The 23840-nt window shown below is 41.6% G+C and overlaps 2 non-coding genes across 2 annotated transcripts; both read left to right on the top strand.

Annotated features, from left to right (window-relative positions):
- The first annotated feature begins 535 nt into the window (after positions 1-535).
- TRNAR-UCU (transfer RNA arginine (anticodon UCU)) lies at positions 536-620 on the top strand. Its single transcript is given in 2 exon segments — positions 536-572; positions 585-620. It is a non-coding gene; the product is annotated as a tRNA-Arg (tRNA).
- An 8736-nt stretch (positions 621-9356) lies between these two features.
- TRNAR-UCU (transfer RNA arginine (anticodon UCU)) lies at positions 9357-9441 on the top strand. The gene is given in 2 exon segments: positions 9357-9393; positions 9406-9441. It is a non-coding gene; the product is annotated as a tRNA-Arg (tRNA).
- The last annotated feature ends 14399 nt before the right edge of the window (positions 9442-23840 follow it).

Genomic DNA, 23840 nt, shown 5'->3' with positions numbered 1-23840 from the left:
TGGATCACATGGGTGTGAACACCCATGCAATCTGATTCTGCAAATTGCACTGTGTTTGGCAAACTGATTGTGGGGGGGGTTAGTTAAATTAGCATACACTATCCAATTGGTTCGCATGGATGGGTTTGCAATTTTGATGCGGTGAGAATCTGCAGTGAATTTGTTGCGAATTCGCACCACATCTAGTGTGAACCGAGGCTAATTGTTTAGACAATTTCCCAGTTTTCCTGGTGTTACAGAAACAGGTGGTCTGGTATTATCAACCTCCAGTGGAATAATTCAGGTAACTGTTCAACTAATGGACAAAACAGAACTAAGTAATAAAAAAGAAAGGTTGTAGAGCCTAAACTAGGAGGCTGATATACTCCATAGGATGTAGTACTGCAGAGTAAGTAGAAGCTTCCTTTAACTAAAGTGAAGTTTTGTATAACTTGCTTGTAGTTTGTGTTATATATTGGCTTAGCATTTAAATTGTAGCCTCTGAAAAGTTGAGAGATCAGGCCCAGGAACTGGTCACAACAGCAAGTGAGTAGCTGGCTCTGTGGCGCAATGGATAGCGCATTGGACTTCTAGAACGTGTAGTAATTCAAAGGTTGTGGGTTCGAGTCCCACCAGAGTCGTGTTTTGGTCAAATACATAAATCAAAGTAGTAACACACTATTATATGGATACTCCTCTCATATTGAAAATATTCACTCAACTGAAACCAACTGGCTCTTTAACATCCTTAGTTTGCATTGAGAAATGACCAAATATGCAGTCTGGTTTCGTATAGTCTCTGTGTCCACCCCACCACTACATCATGGTGATTGACAGAACACCATACCCAGATTATGTGACCCTACTATTATATCACTGACACTGTTGCAGATACAAATTTAAATAATCTCTTAAAGCAGAGTTCCAGCCTGTAGTAAAAAAAAAGTTAAATCAGCAGCTACAAATACTGTAGCTGCTGGCTTTTAATATAAGGACACTTACCTGTCCAGGGAGTACACGATATCGGCACCCGAAGCCGACCCATTCATCAGCTTAGGCTGTGAAGCCACAAGGCACCTGCACCCGGTTTCCTACTGCGCATGTGCGAGACGCACTGCACTTTTTGAATGATTCTGCTGTCTTCTGCGACCTTTGTGTGTCTCCCAGAGAGCAGCGGGGGGAAGGAGGAGAGGACGTGAATGACAAGGTCCAAGACCTGTTGCAAAACTACAAGTCCCATCATGCCTCTGCCTGGGGGAGTCATACTATAACTGTCAGCCTTGCAATGCCTCATGGGACTTGTAGTTTCACAACAGCTGGAGGGCCGTCAGTTTAAGACCCCTGCTCTAGATATTGGTGTCCCACTCTCTCTGCTCTGGTTTTCTCACAGAAAGAGAGCTTTTCATTTTATTGCTCGGAAAAAACTATATCTACTCTTCCCCTTTATGTCCCACCATTGGGAATACTAGTAGTCCTTCAGCTCGTCTACAGCAACAGCCAAGTCCTTCCAGTGAACTCAAAATCCCACAATCCATTATAATCTTGCACCAGAGTCTCTCTGGTAATTCATATCAAACAGGCTACCTCTGGTGGACCCTAAGTAGAACAGCGTTGTCTATATCAGTATGGATATCTTGTATGGACACACACAGAGCAGTAGCAGCACAGTGTCTCTGTATCTGCTCCTTTCTTGCCAGCTAAACACTGGGCTACAATACCGTGTTTCCCCGAAAATAAGACCTACTCCGAAAATAAGACCTACTGCGATTTTTGGGAAGGGCTGCAAAATAAGCCCTACCCCGAAAATAAGCCCTAGTGTAGAGTGCTTGTGCGAATAGTGTATACACTAACTCCGTTGCAGTAGTGTATAGTGTAGACTGTGTGTGTCAATTGTGCCAAGTACCTTTGGAATACAGCCGCTCTGCGATCAGCTGATCTGTTCCTCTCCTCCCAGCTGTCAGCGGGGGATTTTGCCCCCCTACAGTGCTCGGAGCAGGGAGGAGAGGTTCGGCAGGCTAAGGAAGTGACGAGCTGCACTCAGCTAATCTCTCCCTCTCCAAGATGTCAGCGGGGGATCTCGGCCCCTCTCCCTGTGCAGAGCTCCGGCGGGTTAAGGAAGTGATGAGCTGCTCAGCTAATCTCTCCCTCTCCGAGATGTCAGCGGGGGATCTCGGGCCCCCCTTCCTCTGCAGACCTCCGGCGTGTCACAGGCGATATAAGAAGGTATGTGGCACTACATCTCAGCATGCGGCACTTTTGTATTGTGTGATACCAACATTCTACAAGCACTTTTACACAGGGGATTCGTGACAGGCAGGGAGGGAGACAGCACATGGCATGATAAGACCTACCCCGAAAATAAGCCCTACTCTTTCTTTTGTTGTCAAAATTAATACAAGACCCGGGCTTATTTTTGGGGAAACACGGTAGAATAAACACAGAATTTCAAAGATGTAAGCCTAGCCTAACAACTGTCTCTTGGGATTAAAAAGGCAAATGATATCAACATTAAAAAAAAAAAAAAAAAAACAATCAGACCATGTAATATATTATATACACACACTAAAAGTGGAGTTTCTCTTTAAAGGTTTGCTTCTATGTCATTGAATATACATTTATCAGCAGTATCCATCATACTGTATATCTCTACATATGACCATGTGCAACTGTGCATGTATTTTAGTAATGTCACTATGTTGTATACATGTTTATATGAACTTATCTTAGATATCAGCTGGATTGCTAGCCAACCTGGATGCCCATTTATTTGAAATGTGAACAACCACCTATTCACTTCAATATGGGGATGGGGTTTTCTTGCAATTGCAGGGCCACCCACAGACGACTGGAACATTTTTCCACCCACTGACCAGACAGACAACGATTTTACCAGAAGTGAGGAAAAATCTGTAACAACAAGAAAGGGAAAATATGGTAAGTATTTACACAAATTTTCCAATTTCCCTGGCATCACAGACAGGGGTGGTCTGATTTTGTCACCCTCTAGTCAAACAATTCAGGTAACTATTCAATTGACAGACAAAACGCAACTAAGTTTTATAAAAAATAAAGATCGCATACTTTAAACAAGAAGGTTAAAATACTTCATAGGCTGTAGCATTGCAGAGCAATAAGAAGCTGCCTTGAGCAAAAGTACTCACAAGCTATGTAAGTGGTATAAGTTGGTACAAAAGCAGAACAACTGCTGAGCTGTGTAATGCAATGGATAGTGCATTGGCCTTCTAGACATATGTAGCTATTCAAAGGTTGTGGGTTCAAGTTGCACCAGAGTTTTTTTCGGGGGGGATATTTATTTTTTACTTTTTGCTATAATATTGTTTTGTTTTTTTTCAAAATTGTCGCTCTTTTTTTGTTTATAGCGCAAAAAATAAAAAGAGGTGATCAAATACTACCAAAAGAAAGCTCTATTTGTGGAAAAAGAAGAACGTTAATTTTGTTTGGGTACAGCGTTGTATGACCGCACAATTGTCAGTTAAATTGACTTCATAGGCTGTAGGACTGCAGAGCAAAAAGAAGTCTCCTTTAGCGAAAGTGCTCACATGCCATGTAAGTGGTATAAGTAGTTATAAAAGCAGAAAGGCACCTGGCTCTGTAGGCATAATAGATAGCTGTTGAAAGGTTGTGGGTTCGAGTCCCACCAGAGTCATGTTTTGGTCACATCATTACATGGAAATCACTCTCATGTTGAAAATCAGGGTAGGCTTTAATACGCCCAAATCAACAAACTGGCATGTTGAGGTCTTTATTTTGCATTGAGAAAGAAGCTAATATGCAGCCTAGGATCTGATCATAATATTGTGTTGTGTTCACCCCTCTACTACATCATGGTGATTGGCAGAACACCATACCCAGATTACGTATTGTATCATTGACACTGTTTTAGTTAAAAATTTAAATAATCTAATTGGTAATAACAGCATGCGGTGGGGAAGCAAGTATTTGGAAATGTGTTGGATGTGAAGTTTTTGGTGCGATTTATTTAAAAAAAAGTATGGCTTATCACGGATACACAATAAAGTGCTTTATGAAAAAAGTACTAGAAGTGCTGGATTTTGGGACAAATAATTGATAGAAATTTCTACTTGCAACATACACATGGCTTTGATGGCTAATATTTTTCCTCACACTCCTTTTACATTATTTGAGAAACACAATGTCACAGGGATTCAAACTTGCAACAGTGACATCTACTCCTGATAGTAGAAAGCAATCACCTTACTGAATGCACCACAGAAACATTTGCTTAGGAGTCTTGCTAAGGACTTACATATTGTACAGTATCATATAAGACTCATTCATTATAGCAATAAATGTTGTAATGTTCTGATTCAAATAACGCTTTATTAAAAGTAAACCTAATAGCTTTTTTTCTGAAAATGTTCAGATGTCTGTTTCTATTTGAATTAAAATACAGATGTCTGAGGTATTTAATCATATATATGTATATAAAGGCATTTACAGCTGCACATATATTGCTTTAAAGTAGAGCGTAGAATAATATGAGCAGAACAGCATATTATTGTGAAGTTTAGTGCATAAAAGCACCACAGTTTCCAGTGAATTTCCATTTGAATTAATATTCAGATGTCTGAGGTATTTCATATACATATATATGCATATATAAGCTTTTACGTCTGCGCATGTATTGCTTTATAGTGGAACGTAGAATAATACGGGGAGCACAATATATATTATTGTGATGCAATTTGTTCCATAAAAGCACTACAGTTTCCAGTGCAACCAATGCACCACATATCCCACATAAAGCTCTTGCTGCAGATGCCAAAAAAGTATGAAATAAGCCCCGTGTTAACATCACACCTAGAAGGCCCAAGGGGAGAAGCAGACGTAGCCATCAGTGAGTGAGCAGCATTGCTATCCACAGGCCAAGGCAGTGGTAGAGGTGCAGCATCAGAGGCAGTGGGCATGCAATACACCTAGAGCACGTGCAGAAAGTTGTGGGGAGGCTAACCAAGCCTTCAAGCTTTTCTGAGCCTAGGAGACAGAAGAGAGTGATGAAATCCTCATTAGCATCTTGTTATGCCTTCTCAACCACAAGTACTCTGGCCATTGCCTCGCAACTGACATAGAGGAGTCAGCTGAGTTATTTCAGCACGATATAGCCACTTGGTGCAATATGATGAGTAGCAATTAATTGCATATGGGGTTGAGCAGGAAAGCAGTAGGTGCATGGAGGAAGGTTTGGCTTGGAAAACAAATTGGCACAGATGTTCCTACAGCTGTAGTCTACTGCCAAGTTGGCTAGAATGATGAAGATATGAGGAGGGCGCCAGATATAGCAGAAGAGGAAAAAGAAAGAGGTACAACATCACGAGGCAGGGTGTCATCCAGAGGCAGGTCACAGAGGAGTGGAAGAAGTAGTCATCCTATTCCACCGGATGGAAGAGCTCCATGAGACAAGGTACTTTTATCCTTTGGTCCACACCCCAAGGCTCAGCTATGTGGGACATTTTTAACATATGGCTCTGTGGTGCAGTAGAAAGTGTAGTAATTCAACAGTGGGTTCAAATATCACCAGAGTTTTTGGTAACATCTCTAATGGCCCACTTACACCGCTTGTGGTGCGCAAAACAGGCATTTCTATGAGCGGTTTGTGCATTGCCCTCAGTAATGGCACCCGGCTGTGTCTAACAGTTAATGGCACCCCAAATGCTTCTAGCAAAGTGCACATGTTTGTGGCCCCCAAACCATATGGTATCACAGTACTATACGGTTTGATGCAGCATGATTTAAAAAAAAATCACATCCTCTGTTCTCACGCGTTTTGCAGCCCATTGAAATGAATGCATGCGGGCACACACTGTGGTGTGAACTGACTATATAACATAGTATTAGGTCAGGCACTGTTTTAAACAAGCAACAATCTCTCTGGTTTTCTAGCCATAGTAACTCAAAGGTTGTAGGGCTGAGCCACATTTTGGACAAATAAATGAATCATTGTAGCAATACATAACTAAATGCAAACTTCTCTCTTATAAAAAAAAAAAACATAACAGGATAGTCATTCACTAAGATGATTCAACCTGCTGATGTTTCTGGCATAATGTGCAGAAAGTCCATACAATATTTGTGGCTGCTGTCTTTGAAATGTCACCCTCTGCTATTTCTTGAAAAAGAAGACTCATCTCTCCCTTTTACATTGCTGCCCCTAAACCCGATCAAACTAGATATTCTCCAGCCACTGTACCAGATGATTGGCTGTTGTCTCTGAAACATAACACTAATTTTTTTTAGCTTGCATAATAACTAACTCCTCTCTGAAATCTAGGTTTGTGGTTTTGAGGGATTTTGGTGCACCCTTGGTTGACATTTTGTTAAACTCTGTACCCAGTACAGTGTGATGCTGAAAAGATGATCACAAGCTATGTGACTGTGACTTTTGACACTATTTTTCAATTTGTATTGACACTGTTAGCAGGAACAATATAGCTAACATGTATTGCAACATACAGTATATACTATAAAAAAAAATAAAGCTATTTCCAATGCACATTCGTGGTCTATTGTTGCTGCCCCAAACAATCATTGTACCTAATTATGCCTTATTATTTTGAAGTTAATCATTTTGGACTGTTGCTGCCGTATGTAAGTCAATGAATGTAAAAATAAACAACAATATTACAACATTATTACACATGCATATTATGTAATACCACAATACAGTGTCTCTGGAGCTGTCCCAGCAAATCTCAATGTTCTGTGAAACCACATACAAATTTATGGCGTGTAATTTGAAGAAATTTTGTATTTTCAATGCTGCACCTTTAAGCCACTTAAAAAGACCCTCTCCTCGCTGAATAATCATTTTTACAAAAATGTATTGGTACATATGCCCCGGCCACTGCTTAGCTCCCCATGCCCCCGGGTAATCCCTTGCCCATTAGCACAGAAAATGGCTATTACTTATTTGTAAAGATTCAGCTCCTATTATACTCAGTGGGGTTCAGATTCAGGATCTGAACTTAAGTCACGTTCACTGGACCTGCATCAGATTGAACCTGGTTATGTTCAGCTCATACCCAATTTAAGACAATTAAAAAAGTTCGAGAAGTTACAATGAAGATGGCTATAGGTGTATTTTTGGTTATTGGCTTAAAAGTGTCAAGACAAAATCTTATGGGGGTGTAGCCTTTCCCTACATTGTAAAAAAAATATATATACTTTTTTAACTGCCTGGTGAAAGAATAGACCAGAATAATGATATGCTGATACTACTACTACTACTGATAATTTACGAATATACAAAATTACTAATTTAGAATTTTTGAATATGCACATTTACGAATATTCGGAAAACGGATTTTCGTTGATTCAGATGTTTCCGAATTAACGAGTTTGGTTCCGAAATTGTTTTTAACAAATTTTGACAAACAAATTGCACGTCTATCAAAAACGCACGAGAACATGTTAAAATGCGCACGCAAAAATAAATCTGGAATGGATCTGGAGGGTGTTTTTGTGGTGTGAACCAGCGCTTTGTCAGACATTTTTTGCTCAACTTTCTGAAATGCTAAAGAGGGACATCTTTGCCTACATACTGTGTGCTAAAAGGACACGTTCCTACCACGGCCCCGGTTAAACATACAACAAAGATCTAATATGCAGAAAATAATTGGCTAGGCCACACTAGCATTTTTCTACCTTTTATTTTTGTTTTTTTTATTAACTTTTCATAATAAAAAATGCTGTAATATAATTTGAGGCTGGATAAAACGCTTAGTGAAAATAACACTTTTAGAAGTAAAATAGTACATTTGGTATAGAGCTATCAGACCAAAAAGAGGTACAATTGAAGCTGTATGAGGGCCAGAGGGATATGGTCACCAAAGAAGGACAGATGGGTGAGTGCTGCCAGGGACACCCACAGAGTGGATTTTTGCTGGTTTATCAGGAACCGGATAAAATTCTCTTCATGCATGACCAGGTTAGGAGACCGTATACCCAGACAAAATCATTTTGAGAATGCTTTATTATACTTCTCACAGGTAGAATGGATAAATATTTGGCTCCTTCCCATCCCACCATAAAAAGTCTCATATCACAGGTCACAGATGTGATATGGCTGGCTCTGTGGCACAAGTGATAGTGCATTATACTTCTAGAATATATAGCATTTCAAAGGTTGTAGGTTTGAGTCCCACCAGAGTTGTGTTTTGGTCACACACGTAAATCATAGGAATAGCACATCATTGCATAGAAACTACTGATTCTAGCTTTTTGGAAGACTGTCCTGATATTTAATACGAAAGGAAACTGGCTTGTTGATGTGGGTAATATTCATACTAGACCTTTTTTGATCATGTGCTCACAGTGATTTAGGGCTAGTTTACACCACAAAAACACACTCTGGATGCATTTTTGCATGTAAGAAAAATAAAAACGGACACCAGTGGCGGAACTACCAGGGTCACAAAGGTCACACTTTTGACCAGGAACTGGGGTTCCGCCTCCGTGATGGGGGCGCCAAGATGGCAGGAAAGGGGTTCAGAGAAGAACACGTGAAAGGGTCCCTCTGTGGGGCCGTAAAAAAGGGCCACCCTGACGGGAATAAAGGGCCCCAGGATCAGTGGGAAGGGCCCCGGGCGGGGGTCTGAGGGGCCCTTCATGGTGCCAGAAAGAAAAACGACATTAAGCCTGCGTTCTCATTGATGTGGTGCGAGACACCCCATGTAATTCGCACAGGAATCGCAGCACATTCCTGTGCGAATTGCATGTGGTGTCTCTGGGGTGCAATTTGAGCCATGGATTTGTATGTCAAATCTCACCACATTTGCACCAAACTGGTGTGGGACCCTTTTTTTGTCCGCACCAGAATTGGATCACATGGGTGTGAACACCCATGCGATCTGATTCTGCAAATTGCACTGTGTTTGGCAAACTGATTTCTGGGGGGGTTAGTAAATTAACATACACTACGCAATTGGTTTGCAATTTTGATGCGGTGAGAATCTGCAGCGAATTTGTTGCGAATTCGTACCACATCTAGTGTGAACCGAGGCTAATTGTTTAGACAATTTCCCAGTTTTCCTGGTGTTACAGAAACAGGTGGTCTGGAATTATCAACCTCCAGTGGAATAATTCAGGTAACTGTTCAACTAATGGACAAAACAGAACTAAGTAATAAAAAAGAAAGGTTGTAGAGCCTAAACTAGGAGGCTGATATACTCCATAGGATGTAGTACTGCAGAGTAAGTAGAAGCTTCTTTTAACAAAAGTGAAGTTTTATATAACTTACTCGTAATTCGTGTTATATATTAGCTTAGCATTTAAATTGTAGCCTCTGAAAAGTTGAGAGATCAGGCCCAGGAACTGGTCACAACAGCAAGTGAGTAGCTGGCTCTGTGGCGCAATGGATAGCGCATTGGACTTCTAGAACGTGTAGTAATTCAAAGGTTGTGGGTTCGAGTCCCACCAGAGTCGTGTTTTGGTCAAATACATAAATCAAAGTAGTAACACACTATTATATGGATACTCCTCTCATATTGAAAATCTTCACTCAACTGAAACCAACTGGCTCTTTAACATCCTTAGTTTGCATTGAGAAATGAGCAAATATGCAGTCTGGTTTCGTATAGTCTCTGTGTCCACCCCACCACTACATCATGGTGATTGACAGAACACCATACCCAGATTATGTGACCCTACTATTGTATCACTGGCACTGTTGCAGATCCAAATTTAAATAATCTCTTAAAGCAGAGTTCCAGCCTGTAGTAAAAAAAAAGTTAAATCAGCAGCTACAAATACTGTAGCTGCTGACTTTTAATATAAGGACACTTACCTGTCCAGGGAGTCCACGATATCGGCACCCATTCATCAGCTTCGGGTGCAGGAGCCTTGTGGCTTCACAGCCTGTTTCCTACTGCGCATGTGCAAGTCGCACTGCACTTTTTGAATGATTCTGCTGTCTTCTGCGACCTTTGTGTGTCTCCCAGAGAGCAGCGGGGGGAAGGAGGAGAGGACGTGAATGACAAGGTCCAAGACCTGTTGCAAAACTACAAGTCCCAGCATGCCTCTGCCTGGGGGAGTCATACTATAACTGTCAGCCTTGCAATGCCTCATGGGACTTGTAGTTTCACAACAGCTGGAGGGCCGCCAGTTTAAGACCCCTGCTCTAGATAATGGTCTCCCACTCTCTCTGCTCTGGTCTTCTCAGAAAGAGAGCTTTTCATTTTATTGCTCGGAAAAAACTATATCTACTCTACCCCTTTATGTCCCACCATTGGGAATACTAGTAGTCCTTCAGCTCGTCTACAGCAACAGCCAAGTCCTTCCAGTGAACTCAAAATCCCACAATCCATTATAATCTTGCACCAGAGACTCTCTGGTAATTCATATCAAACAGGCTACCTCTGGTGGACCCTAAGCAGAACAGCGTTGGCTATATCAGTATGGATATCTTGTATGGACACACACAGAGCAGTAGCAGCACAGTGTCTCTGTATCTGATCCTTTCTTGCCAGCTAAACACTGGGCTACAATACCGTGTTTCCCCGAAAATAAGACCTACTCCGAAAATAAGACCTACTGCGATTTTTGGGAAGGGCTGCAAAATAAGCCCTACCCCGAAAATAAGCCCTAGTGTAGAGTGCTTGTGCGAATAGTGTATACACTAACTCCGTTGCAGTAGTGTATAGTGTAGACTGTGTGTGTCAATTGTGCCAAGTACCTTCGGAATACAGCCGCTCTGCGATCAGCTGATCTGTTCCTCTCCTCCCAGCTGTCAGTGGGGGATTTTGCCCCCCTACAGTGCTCGGAGCAGGGAGGAGAGGTTCAGCAGGCTAAGGAAGTGACGAGCTGCACTCAGCTAATCTCTCCCTCTCCAAGATGTCAGCGGGGGATCTCGGCCCCCCACCCTGTGCAGAGATCCGGCGGGTTAAGGAAGTGATGAGCTGCTCAGCTAATCTCTCCCTCTCCGAGATGTCAGCGGGGGATCTCGGGCCCCCCTTCCTCTGCAGACCTCCGGCGTGTCACAGGCGATATAAGAAGGTATGTGGCACTACATCTCAGCATGCAGCAGTTTTGCATTGTGTGATACCAACATTCTACAAGCACTTTTACACAGGGGATTCGTGACAGGCAGGGAGGGAGAGAGACAGCACATGGCATGATAAGACCTACCCCGAAAATAAGCCCTACTCTTTCTTTTGTTGTCAAAATTAATATAAGACCCGGGCTTATTTTCGGGGAAACACGGTAGAATAAACACAGAATCTCAAAGATGTAAGCCTAGCCTAACAACTGTCTCTTGGGATTAAAAAGGCAAATGATATCAACATTAAAGAGAAACTCTACTTTTAGTGTGTGTATATAGTATATTACATGGTCTGATTGTTTTTTTTTTTTTTAAAGGTTTGCTTCCATGTCATTGAATATAAATTTAACAGCAGTATCCATCATACTGTATATCTCTACATATGACCATGTGCAACTGTGCATGTATTTTAGTAATGTCACTATGTTGTATACATGCTTATATGAACTTATCTTAGATATCAGCTGGATTGCTAGCCAACCTGGATGCCCATTTATTTGTAATGTGAACAACCACCTATTCACTTCAATATGGGGATGGGGTTTTCTTGCAATTGCAGGGCCACCCACAGACGACTGGAAAATTTGTGTAAATACTTACCATAATTTCCCTTTCTTGTTGTTACAGATTTTTCCTCACTTCTGGTAAAATCGTTGTCTGTCTGGTCAGTGGGTGGAAAAATGTTCCAATTTCCCTGGCATCACAGACAGGGGTGGTCTGATTTTGTCACCCTCTAGTCAAACAATTCAGGTAACTATTCAATTGACCGACAAAACGCAACTACGTTTTATAAAAAATAAAGATCGCATACTTTAAACAAGAAGGTTAAAATACTTCATAGGCTGTAGCATTGCAGAGCAATAAGAAGCTGCCTTGAGCAAAAGTACTCACAAGCTATGTAAGTGGTATAAGTTGGTACAAAAGCAGAAGAACTGCTGAGCTGTGTAATGCAATGAATAGTGCATTGGCCTTCTAGACATATGTAGCTATTCAAAGGTTGTGGGTTCAAGTTGCACCAGAGTTTTTTTCGGGGGGATATTTATTTTTTACTTTTTGCTATAATATTGTTTTGTCTTTTTTTCAAAATTGTCGCTCTTTTTTTGTTTATAGCGCAAAAAATAAAAAGAGGTGATCAAATACTACCAAAAGAAAGCTCTATTTGTGGAAAAAGAAGAACGTTAATTTTGTTTGGGTACAGCGTTGTATGACCGCACAATTGTCAGTTAAATTGACTTCATAGGCTGTAGGACTGCAGGGCAATAAGAAGTCTCCTTTAGCGAAAGTGCTCACATGCCATGTAAGTGGTATAAGTAGTTATAACAGCAGAAAGGCAGCTGGCTCTGTAGGCATAATAGATAGCTGTTGAAAGGTTGTGGGTTCGAGTCCCACCAGAGTCACGTTTTGGTCACATCATTACATGGAAATCACTCTCATGTTGAAAATCAGGGTAGGCTTTAATACGCCCAAATCAACAAACTGGCATGTTGATGTCTTTATTTTGCATTGAGAAAGAAGCTAATATGCAGCCTAGGATCTGATCATAATATTGTGTTGTGTTCACCCCTCTACTACATCATGATGATTGGCAGAACACCATACCCAGATTATGTACTGTATCAGTGACACTGTTTTAGTTAAAAATTTAAATAATCTAATAAGTAATAACAGCATGCGGTGGGGGAGCAAGTATCTGGAAATGTGTTGGATGTGAAGTTTTTGGTGCAATTTATTTTAAAAAAAGTATGACTCCGCAGACCCACTGTCTCTTCAAATCAAACTGAATCAACAGACGTCTTTTTTTTAAGTCCACACCATATTTTGTAAGTATTCTATGCCAAACATGTCAGTTGTAATGTTCACTTTTATCCGCTATGCTGATCTGTTGTAGTAGCAGCTTTATCATGGATACACAATAAAATGCGTTACGAAAAAAAGTACTGGAAGAGCTGGATTTTGGGACAAATAAGGTATGACACTGATGGAAATCTCTATTTTATGTACAACATACACATGGCTTTGATGGCTAATATTTTTCCTCAAGCTCCTTTTACATTATTTGAGAAACACAATGTTACAGGGATTCAAATTTGCAACAGCAACATCTTGTCCTAACAGTAGAAAGCAATCACCTTACTGAATGCACCACAGAAACATTTGCTTAATAGGTTTGCTAAGGACTTACATATCGTGCAGTATCATATAAGACTCATTAATTATAGCAATAAATGTTGTAATGTTCTGTTTCAAATAATGCTTTATTAAAAATAAACCTAATAGACATCTGAACATTTTCAGAAAAAAAGCTGTTTCTATTTAAATAACTCAGACATCTGTATATTAATTCAATCATATATATGTATATAAAGGCATGTACAGCTGTACATGTATTGCTTTAAAGTATAATGTAGAATAATATGAGCAGAACAGCATTTTATTGTGAAGTTTAGTGCATAAAAGCACCACAGTTTCCAGTGCATTTCCATTCGAATTAATATTTAGATGTCTGAGGTATTTCATATACATATATATGCATATATAAGCTTTTACGTCTGCTCATTTATTGCTTTATAGTGGAACGTAGAATAATATGGGGAGCACAATATATTATTGTGGTGCAATTTGTTCCATAAAAGCACTACAGTTTCCAGTGCAACCAATGCACCACATCCCCCACATAAAGCTCTTGCTGTAGATGCCAAAAAAGTATGAAATAAGCCCCATGTTAACATCACACCTAGAAGGCCCAAAGGGAGAAGCAGACATAGCTATCAGTGAGTGAGCAGCATCGCTATCCACAGACCAAGGCAGTGGTAGAGGTGCAGCATCAGAGGCAGTGGGCATGCAATACACCTAGAGCACGTGCAGAAAGTGATGGAGAGGCTAACCAAGCCTTCAAGCTATTCTGAGCCTAGGAGACAGAAGAGAGTGATGAAATCCTCATTAGCATCTTGCTATACCTTCTCAACCACAAGTACTCTGGCCATTGCTTCGCAACTGACATAGAGGAGTCAGCTGAGTTATTTCAGCATGATAGAGCCACTTAGTGCAAGATGATGAGTAGCAATTAATTGCATATGGGGTTGAGCAGGAAAGCAGTAGGTGCATGGAGGAAGGTTTGGCTTGGAAAACAAATCGGCACAGATGTTCCTACAGCTGTAGTCTACTGCCAAGTTGGCTAGAATGATGAAGATATGAGGAGGGCGCCAGATATAGCAGAAGAGGAAAAAGAGAGAGGTACAACATCACGAGGCAGGGTGTCATCCAGAGGCAGGTCACAGAGGAGTGGAAGAAGTAGTCATCCTATTCCACCGGATGGAAGAGCTCCATGAGACAGGGCACTGTTATCCTTTGGTCCACATCCCAAGGCTCAGCTGTGTGGGACATTTTACACATATGGCTCTGTGGTGCAGTAGAAAGTGTAGTAATTCAACAGTTGTGGGTTCAAGTATCACCAGAGTTTTTGGTAACATCTCTAAGGGCCCACTTACACCATTTGTGGTGTGCAAAACAGGCATTTCTATGAGCGGTTCGTGCATTGCCCTCTGTTAGACACAGCCGGGTGCCATTACTGTTAATGGCACCCCAAATGCTTCTAGCAATGTGCACAAGTTTGCGACCACCAAACCATATGGCATCGCAGTGCTATGCGGTTTGATGCAGCATGATTTAAAAAATCACGTCCTCTGTTCTCATGCATTTTGCAGCGGTCATGCGCTGCAATGTGAACTGGCTGTATAACATAGGATTAGGTCAGGCACTATTTTAGACAAGCAGTAATCTCTGTGGTGCACTGGTTTTCTAGCCATAGTAACTCAAAGTTTGTAGGACTGAGCCACATTTTGGACAAATACATGAATCATTGTACCAATACATAACTAAATGCAAACTTCTCTCTCATAAAAAAAAAAAACAGGATAGTCATTCCCTAAGATGATTCAACCTGCTGTGCTGACAGAAATGTTTCTGACTCTGGCACAATGTGCAGAAAGCCCATACAATATGGCTGCTGCCTTTGAAATATCACGCTCTGCTATTTCTTGGAAAAAAAAAAAAAAAAGACTTATCTCTCCCTTTTACATTGCTGCCCCTAAACCCAATGAAACTAAATATTCTCCAGCCACTGTGCCAGATGTTTTGCTGTGCTCTCTGAAACATAATGCTGTAATTTTTTTTAGCTTGCATAATAACTAACTCCTCTCTGAAATGTGGGTTTGTGGTTTTGAGGAATTTTGGTGCACCCTTGGTTGACATTTTGTTAAACTCTGTACTCAGTACAGTGTGATACTGAAAAGATGATTACAAGCTATGTGACTGTGACTTTTGACACTATTTTTCAATTTGTATTGACACTGTTAGGTTTATTTTTTTTTTATGGTAAATACTGTATGTTGCAATAAATATTAGCTATATTTTTCCTGCTATTTCCAATGCACATTCGTGGTCTATTGTTGCTGCCCCAAACAATCATTGTACCTAATTATGCCTTATTATTTTGAAGTTAATCATTTTGGGCTGTTGCTGCTGTATGTAAGCCAATGAATAATGTAAAAATAAACAAAATTATTACACATGCATATTATGTAATACCACAATACAGTGTCTCTGGAGCTGTCCCAGAGAATCTCAATGTTCTGTGAAACCACATACAAATATATGGCATGTAATTTGAAGAAATTTTGTCTTTTCAATGCTGCACCTTTAAGCCACTTAAAAAGACCCTCTCCTCCCTGAATAATCATTTTTACAAAAATGTATTGGTACATATGCCCCGGCCACTGCTTAGCTCCCCATGCCCCCAGGTAATCCCTTGCCCATTAGCACAGAAAATGGCTATTACTGATTTGTAAAGATTCAGCTCCTATTAACCTCAGTGGGGTTCAGGATCAGATTGAACCTGGGAATGCTCAGCTCATACCCAATTTAAGACAATGAAAAAAGTGTGAGAAGTTACAATGTAGACGGCTATAGGTGTATTTTTGGTTATTGGCTTAAAAGTGTCAAGACAAAATCTTATGGGGGTGTGGGGGTGTAGCCTTTCCCTACATTGTAAAAAAAAAATATATACTTTTTTAACTGCCTGGTGAAAGAATAGCCCAGTGTAATGATATGCTGATACTACTACTACCACTACTGATAATTTTTGAATATGCACATTTACGAATATTCGGAAAATTCTAAATTCGTAATTTTGTATATTCGTAAACGGATTTTCGTTGATTCAGATGTTTCCGAATTAACAAGTTTGGTTCCGAAATTGTTTTTAACAAATTTTGACAAACAAATTGCACGTCTATCAAAAATGCACGAGAACATGTTAAAATGCGCACGCAAAAATAAATCTGGAGGGTGTTTTTGTGGTGTGAACCAGCGCTTTGTCAGACATTTTTTGCTCAACTTTCTGAAATGATAAAGAGGGGCATCTTTTAGCACACAGTATGTAGGCAAAGGACACATTCCTACCACGGCCCCGGTTAAACATACAACAAAGATCTAATATGCAGTAAATAATTGGCTAGGCCACACTAGCATTTTTCTACCTTTATTTTTGTTTTTTTATTAACTTTTCATAATAAAAAATGCTGTAATATAATTTGAGGCTGGATAAAACGCTTAGTGAAAATAACACTTTTAGAAGTAAAATAGTACATTTGGTATAGAGCTATCAGACCAAAAAGAGGTACAATTGAAGCTGTATAAGGGCCAGAGGGATTTGGTCACCAAAGAAGGACAGATGGGTGAGTGCTGCCAGGGACACCCACACAGTGGATTTTTGCTTGTTTATCAGGAACCGGATAAAATTCTCTCCATGCATGACCAGGTTAGGAGACCGTATACCCAGACAAAATCATTTTGAGAATGCTTTATTATACTTCTCACAGGTAGAATGGATAAATATTTGGTTCCTTCCCATCCCACCATAAAAAGTCTCATGTCACTGGTCACATACATGCTGTAGCTGGCTCTGTGACACAAGAATAGTGCATTATACTTCTAGAATGTGTAGCAATTCAAAGGTTGTAGGTTTGAGTCCCACCAGAGTTGTGTTTTGGTCACATACGTAAATCATAGGAAAAAGCACATCATTACATAGAAACTCCTTTCGTATTAAATATCAGGACAGTCTTCCAAAAATCTAGAATCAGCAAACTGGCTTGTTGATGTGGGTAATATTCATACCAGACCTTTTTTGACCATGTGTTCACAGTGATTTAGGGCTAGTTCACACCACAAAAACACACTCTGGAAGCACTTTTGCATGTAAGAAAAATAAAAATGGACACCAGTGGCGGAACTACCAGGGTCACAAAGGTCACACTTTCGACCAGGAACTGGGGTTCCGCCTCCGTGAGAGGGCCCCAAGATGGCCGGAAAGGTTTTCAGAGAAGAACACGTGAAAGGGTCCCACTGCGGGACCGTAAACCAAGGGCCCCCTGAGGGGAATAAAGGGCCCCAGGATCAGTGGAAAGGGCCCCGGGTGGGGGTCAGGGGGGCCCTTCATGGTGCCAGAAAGAAAAATGACAGTAAGCCTGCGTTCTCATTGATGTGGTGCGAGACACCCCATGTAATTCGCACAGGAATCGCAGCACATTCCTGTGCGAATTGCATGTGGTGTCTCTGGGGTGCAATTTGTGCCATGGATTTGTATGTCAAATCACACCACATTTGCACCAAACTGGTGTAGGACCCTTTTTTTGTCCGCAATAGAATTGGATCACATGGGTGTGAACACCCATGCGATCTGATTCTGCAAATTGCACTGTGTTTGGCAAACTGATTGCGGGGGGGGGGGGGTTTAGTTAACCACTTGAGCCCCGGACCATTATGCTGCCTAAGGACCAGAGGTCTTTTTCCAATTTGGCACTGCGTCGCTTTAACTGCTAATTGCGCGGTTATGCAATGCTGTACCCAAACGAAATTTGCGTCCTTTTCTTCCCACAAATAGAGCTTTCTTTTGATGGTATTTGATCACTTCTGCAGTTTTTATTTTTTGCGCTATAAACGGAAAAAGACCGAAAATTTTGAAAAAAAATGATATTTTCTACTTTTTGTTATAAAAAAAATCCAATAAACTCAATTTTAGTCATACATTTAGGCCAAAATGTATTCGGCCACATGTCTTTGGTAAAAAAAATGTCAATAAGCGTATATTTATTGGTTTGCGCAAAAGTTATAGCGTCTACAAACTAGGGTACATTTTCTGGAATTTACACAGCTTTTAGTTTATGACTGCCTATGTCATTTCTTGAGGTGCTAAAATGGCAGGGCAGTACAAAACCCCCCCAAATGACCCCATTTTGGAAAGTAGACACCCCAAGGAAATTGCTGATAGGCATGTTGAACCCATTGAATATTTATTTTTTTTGTCCCAAGTGATTGAATAATGACAAAAAAAAAAAAAAAAAAAATATTTACAAAAAGTTGTCACTAAATGATATATTGCTCACACAGGCCATGGGCCTATGTGGAATTGCACCCCAAAATATATTCAGCTACTTCTCCTGAGTACGGGGATACCACATGTGTGGGACTTTTTGGGAGCCTAGCCGCGTATGGGACCCCGAAAACCAATCACCGCCTTCAGGATTTCTAAGGGTGTAACTTTTTGATTTCACTCTTCACTGCCTATCACAGTTTCGGAGGCCATGGAATGCCCAGGTGGCACAACCCCCCCCCAAATGACCCCATTTTGGAAAGTAGACACCCCAAGCTATTTGCTGAGAGGCATATTGAGTCCATGGAATATTTTATATTTTGACACAAGTTGCGGGAAAGTGACACTTTTTTTTTTTTTTTTTTTTTGCACAAAGTTGTCACTAAATGATATATTGCTCACACAGGCCATGGGCCTATGTGGAATTGCACCCCAAAATACATTTAGCTGCTTCTCCTGAGTATAGGGATACCACATGTGTGGGACTTTTTGGGAGCCTAGCCGCGTACGGGGCCCCGAAAACCAATCACCGCCTTCAGCGTTTTTAAGGGCGTGAATTTTTGATTTTACTCTTCACTGCCTAACACCGTTTCGGAGGCCATGGAATGCCCAGGTGGCACAAAACCCCCCCAAATGACCCCATTTTGGAAAGTAGACACCCCAAGCTATTTGCTGAGAGGCATGGTGAGTATTTTGCAGCTCTCATTTGTTTTTGAAAATGAAGAAAGACAAGAAAAAACTTTTTTTTTTTTTCTTTTTTCAAATTTCAAAACTTTGTGACAAAAAGTGAGGTCTGCAAAATACTCACTATACCTCTCAGCAAATAGCTTGGGGTGTCTACTTTCCAAAATGGGGTCATTTGGGGGGGTTTTGTGCCACCTGGGCATTCCATGGCCTCCGAAACTGTGATAGGCAGTGAAGAGTGAAATCAAAAATTCACGCCCCTTAGAAAGCCTGAAGGCGGTGCTTGGTTTTCGGGGTCCCGTACACGGCTAGGCTCCCAAAAAGTCTCACACATATGGTATCCCCGTACTCAGGAGAAGCAGCAGAATGTATTTTGGGGTGTAATTTCACATATTCCCATGGCATGTTTGAGCAATATATCATTTAGTGACAACTTTGTGCAAAAAAAAAAAATTTGTCTCTTTCCCGCAACTTGTGTCGCAATATAAAATATTCCATGGACTCGACATGCCTCTCAGCAAATAGCTTGGGATGTCTACTTTCCAAAATGGGGTCATTTGGGGGGGTTTTGAACTGTCCTGGCATTTTATGCACAACATTTAGAAGCTTATGTCACACATCACCCACTCTTCTAACCACTTGAAGACAAAGCCCTTTCTGACACTTATTTTTTACATGAAAAAGTTTTTTTTTTTTTGCAAGAAAATTACTTTGAACCCCCAAACATTATATATTTTTTTAAAGCAAATGCCCTACAGATTAAAATGGTGGGTGTTTCATTTTTTTTTTTCACACAGTATTTGCGCAGCGATTTTTCAAACGCATTTTTTGGGGAAAAAACACACTTTTTTAAATTTTAATGCACTAAAACACACTATATTGCCCAAATGTTTGATGAAATAAAAAAGATGATCTTAGACCGAGTACATGGATACCAAACATGACATGCTTTACAATTGCGCACAAACGTGCAGTGGCAACAAAATAAATACATTTTTAAAAGCCTTTAAAAGCCTTTACAGGTTACCACTTTAGATCTACAGAGGAGGTCTACTGCAAAAATTACTGCCCTCGATCTGACCTTCGCGGCGATACCTCACATGCATGGTGCAATTGCTGTTTACGCTTGACGACAGACCGCCGCTTGCGTTCGCCTTAGCGCAAGAGCAGGGGGCGACAGGGGTGCTTTTTTTTTTTTTTTTTTTTTTCTTTATTATTTTTTTGCTTTTTTATCTTATTTTTAAACTGTTCCTTTCATTTTTTTTTTTTTTAAATCATTTTTATTGTTATCTCGGGGAATGTAAATATCCCCTATGATAGCAATAGGTAGTGACAGGTACTCTTTTTTGAAAAAATTGGGGTCTATTAGACCCTAGATCTCTCCTCTGCCCTCAAAGCATCTGACCACACCAAGATCGGTGTGATAAAATGCTTCCCCAATTTCCCAATGGCGCTATTTACATCCGGCGAAATCTAAGTCATAAAATGCTCGTAGCTTCCGGTTTCTTAGGCCATAGAGATGTTTGGAGCCACTCTTGTCTCTGATCAGCTCTATGGTCAGCTGGCTGAATCACCGGCTGCATTCTCAGGTTCCCTGTTGAGACAGGAGAGCCAGAGAAAAACACGGAAGACGGTGGGGGGGGGGGGGCATTCCCTCCCACGGCTTGTAAAGGCAGTCTAGAGGCTAATTAGCCGCTAGGATTGCTTTTACATGAAAGCCGACCACTGGCTGAAAAGAATGATACCAAGATGATACCTAAACCTGCAGGCATCATTCTGGTATAACCACTCAAAGTTGTGAATGGCGTACCTGAAGACAAAAAAATGGTTAACAATAAAGCACAGTAAACAATAAAGTATAAATAATTACATACCTGAAAAACAAACATGATAAAACATAATAACAATAACAATAACAATAAAACACTGCAGAATAGAATACAGTAAAAAAAGAGCAGAACAATAGAGAGAGAGAATAGAGAGAGAGAACAATAAAACGACAACTATTTTTTTTTATTTTATATATATTTTTTTTTTTTTTTACACTTTTTTTGTAACTAACTTTTATAACTGTAACCGGTTCCAGGTTCGGGTCTCTCAAAATGCGATGGCATCTTGGGAGACCCTGTGAAAGTGTGCCTAGTCTGTGCAATGCTGTACCCTACGCTAATACTCAACTAGTGTATGGTAGCGTTCAAAACATTCACCAATGCAAAGACCAGGATTGTCAGGACAGGAGGGACAATAATAGTGGGTGTCACGCCTATATCCGCGTTTGCTGCAGACACAACATCTTTTTGGGGGGGGTTCGTTGGGTAGGGGTACTCGGGAGCACATAAAAATGCCTCTCATGCAGCCGACTGCATTTCGTTGGGGGATGTGAATGGGGGAAGTACGGGCGCTGCAGAAGTGGTGGGTTCCCAATTAGGATTGGCGAATGCAGCAGGAAGGGCACTATGGGCACGACGGGCCTGTGTTTGTCTTTTTGGTGGCAGCGGGACACTACTTGTGCTTGCCACCTCACCAGCTTGAACTGCACTTATGGGACTCGCCACGTCACCAAGTGTTACTGCAGTGCTGGTTTGACTACGACCGGGGTGTACTAGGCCGCTGGTGCTTGCCAGTTCAATAAAAAGCTTCCAAAAAAACTGTTAGCGATCGCAGGGATCAGGCCTGACTCTGCGAACGCTGCAGTTATGCGTTTAGTGCCTTGTAAGTGTCAGTGATCGATCGATACTGCACTTGGGTGGGCTGGGCTGGGCCGGGCGGAGGGGCACAACGCAGGTGCTAGCAGGTATCTGGGCTGATCCCGCTAACACTGCGTTTTTGGGAACCCTAAACTGCTGGGGACGCTAGTATAGATCTGATCGGATCAGATATTGATCCGATCAGATACTATACCACTAAGGGAGGTGTACGGTGCGTGCGTGGGTGTTAGCGGTACTGGCGCTAACCTGACGCTGCCTGGTGCTTGCTTGCCAGTTCACCAAAATGCTACCAAAAAAACTGTTAGCGATCGCAGGGATCAGGCCTGACTCTGCGAACGCTGCAGTTATGCGTTTAGTGTTTTGTAAGTGACAGTGATCGATCGATACTGCACTTGGGTGGGCTGGGCGGAGGGGCAAAACGCAGGTGCTAGCAGGTATCTGGGCTGATCCCGCTAACACTGTGTTTTTGGGAACCCTAAACTGCTGGGGACGCTAGTATAGATCTGATCAGATCAGATATTGATCCGATCAGATACTATACCACTAAGGGAGGCGCATGCTGCGTGCGTGGGTGTTAGCGGTACTGGCGCTAATCTGACGCTGCCTGGGGCGACGCATATCACCGCCGGGCGATCAGGGGGCTAAACCTTTATTAGGTAATAAACGGCGGGTGCCCTGACACTATAAAAAATAAACGAACTAACCTGCGTCACCCGTAACGGTTATACGGTGATCAGTGGTGAAAGGGTTAACTAGGGGGCAATCAAGGGGTTAAAACATTTATTAGGTAGTATATGGGGGTCCCTGTCACTATAAAACGCTGACGGCGAACCTAAATATTTACCTCACTAACTAGCGTCACCAGCGACACTAATACAGCGATCAGAAAAATGATCGCTTAGCAACACTGGTGACAGGGGGTGATCAAGGGGTTAAAACTTTATTAGGGGGGGTTAGGGGGGTATCCTAGACCTAAAGGGGGGTAATACTCACTGTCCCAACACTGTAACTGTCACAAACTGACACTATGCAGTAATCAGAAAAAAAAAAAAAAAAAAAAAAAAAAAACCTGCTGGTGTCAGTTTGTGACAGGGGGGGGGGGGGGTGATTGGGGGGGGATCGGGGGGCGATCGGGGGGGGGGATCGGGGTGTTTTGTATGCCTGGCATGTTCTACTGTGTGTGTGTGTGTTGTGCACTCACATTGATGTCTTCTCCCCTCGGCGCTGGAACGGAAACTACCGAGCCGAGGGGAGATGACATAATTTCCTTTGCTGCTGTTTAGCATACAGCAGCAAAGGAGTGTTCCCATTGGCCGGCGGCGATCGCGAGGGGGGGGCCACGAACGGATGGCCTCCCCCTCATCTCGGATCGCCGGGGAACAGAACGGGACCGCTTCGGGCACCGGGGGGGGGTCCGATCGGACCCCCCACCCGCGAGAGGCAAATCACGTACATGTACGTGATTTTGCCTGCCCGTGCCGCCTTGCCGACGTAAATCGGCGTTAGGCGGTCCTTAAGTGGTTAAATTAGCATACACTATCCAATTGGTTCGCATGGATGGGTTTGCAATTTTGATGCGGTGAGAATCTGCAGCGAATTTGCACCACATCTAGTGTGAACCGAGGCTAATTGTTTAGACAATTTCCCAGTTTTCCTGGTGTTACAGAAACAGGTGGTGGTCTTATCAACCTCCAGTGGAATAATTCAGGTAACTGTTCAACTAATGGACAAAACAGAACTAAGTAATAAAAAAGAAAGGTTGTAGAGCCTAAACTAGGAGGCTGATATACTCCATAGGATGTAGTACTGCAGAGTAAGTAGAAGCTTCCTTTAACTAAAGTGAAGTTTTATATAACTTGCTTGTAGTTTGTGTTATATATTGGCTTAGCATTTAAATTGTAGCCTCTGAAAATTTGAGAGATCAGGCCCAGGAACTGGTCACAACAGCAAGTGAGTAGCT

Source organism: Aquarana catesbeiana, linkage group LG04, assembly GCF_042186555.1.
Source record: "Aquarana catesbeiana isolate 2022-GZ linkage group LG04, ASM4218655v1, whole genome shotgun sequence".
Classification (NCBI taxonomy): domain Eukaryota; kingdom Metazoa; phylum Chordata; class Amphibia; order Anura; family Ranidae; genus Aquarana; species Aquarana catesbeiana.
This window is presented reverse-complemented; position numbering and strand designations above follow the sequence as displayed.